Genomic DNA, 1,534 nt, shown 5'->3' with positions numbered 1-1,534 from the left:
CATTTTCTTTCTTGTGTAAACCTTGACTTTTCTCTAGATTTTTTCCAGTCCTGGGGATTGAACTCAGGACCCTGCGCTTGCCAGGCAAGCACTTACTCTACTGAGCTGTCTCCCCGGCCTGTTATTTTGCTTTGTTAGCCCAGGCTGGCCTTAAACTCACAGTGATCCTCCTGCCTCAGCCTGGTGAGTGTTGTGATTACAGGTGTGGCCACCTCACCCGGTTCTCTCTTTTCTCTTAATCCTTGACTTGTTGGCATCTTGTCTGCATGTTACGATTCTGGAAGTTTTTAGCTTTCACCTTGTTAATTATATAGAGTCGGATGCATATTTTAAGTCAGTCTCAGGAGTTGGTTTGCAGTTTTAAAATTGAACCCTAAGAATGTTTTTGTCAAAAAAGTAAAATATGAAAATGTATTTTTGTGAGTTTGGAGTAATTACTGCTGCTGAACTGCAGTTATTTTGTTTCTGAATGTGGCTGTCTCAGCCGTATAAGTGCTAGAGCAGCAGGTACGGGAATGCGGGAATGCGTTAGTTCTGCTTTATTCTTATGCACTCTGTCTTGTTATGTAGAAGGGTTGGATCAGCTGATAAAAAAATAGAAGTACAAAATCACCACTACAGACAATAAAACCAGGGATGTAATAGTAGATTAAGAAATGGAGCATAAGGTTGGAGCTTCATATGCAGCTGTAAGTTTCCTTGTTGCTGAAAATAAAATACAGAATGGCTCAGTCAGTCTTTATTAAAGAAGAGAAAATTACCAGTTTTTTTAGTAGCAAGTTTTTATGTAGTTAAAATTGCTAATAAAATTTCATAAACTTTAGTATAGAGGAGAGGATGCTTAGTGATAGAGCAGTGTTCTTTGAAATACCGTAGTTTATATGAAGTCTATGCTAGTTTTAAGACAATCAGTAAATGATAGGGTTTTTGTTTTTTTACAGGTGTACACCACCATGCCCAGTTTGGTGACCCGATATTGGGACCTATAAGCATGATGTGTGCCTAAAATGGACAGCACGCTGGCGTCAGCCTCTTTCGTGCTTTTTGGGGTCACCTTTTGTTAGGTTGTGTTGTGGCCACCAACAGTTCCTGACTCAGTGGCTTTCGGGGCCAGAAGGCTTCCAATTTGTCACATTCTAGGTCACCTTGGCTGACTGTGCAGCTGCAGCTCTGCCTGGGCCTCTATGCCGAGCCCTGTGGGAAGCGGGGGGCAGAGGGGACCTGCCTGGCAGCTTGTTCTCCATTTGTCCTGCTGGCCACAGCTGCTTGCGTGGCCACAGCTGGCACCGTGGGAAGAAGGGAGGGCACCGAGTCAGGAGGAGCAGTGATGTCTACTGTGGTGTCACTCTGCACGGGGAACTCATTTTTGTAAAGATTCACTGCTTTGTAGTTTACACAGAGAGCTTAGAATTTACTTATTGTGTGTGTGTGTGTGTGTGTGTGTGTGTGTGTGTGTGTGTGTTTCAGGGAAGGGTGTTCAGGGCCTCACTGCTAGATTGGACTCTTGTGATTGCCTGTTTATAGCCTCCCAAGA

At 43.7% G+C, this 1,534-nt stretch overlaps 1 protein-coding gene across 1 annotated transcript in view; it reads left to right on the top strand.

The window, feature by feature from the left end:
• The first annotated feature begins 622 nt into the window (after positions 1-622).
• Slc41a2 (solute carrier family 41 member 2) overlaps positions 623-1,534 on the top strand; it is an 83,778-nt gene continuing 82,866 nt past the window's right edge. Inside the window, exon 1 of the mRNA XM_023718221.1 lies at positions 623-689. The gene's annotated coding sequence lies outside the window, so the exon portion shown is untranslated. The remainder of the gene's footprint in view (positions 690-1,534) is intronic.

This window comes from Octodon degus, unplaced genomic scaffold (assembly GCF_000260255.1).
Source record: "Octodon degus isolate 3935 unplaced genomic scaffold, OctDeg1.0 scaffold00004, whole genome shotgun sequence".
Classification (NCBI taxonomy): Eukaryota; Metazoa; Chordata; class Mammalia; order Rodentia; family Octodontidae; genus Octodon; species Octodon degus.
Note: the sequence above shows the minus strand (reverse complement) of the source record. Positions and strands in the feature narration are given on the sequence as shown.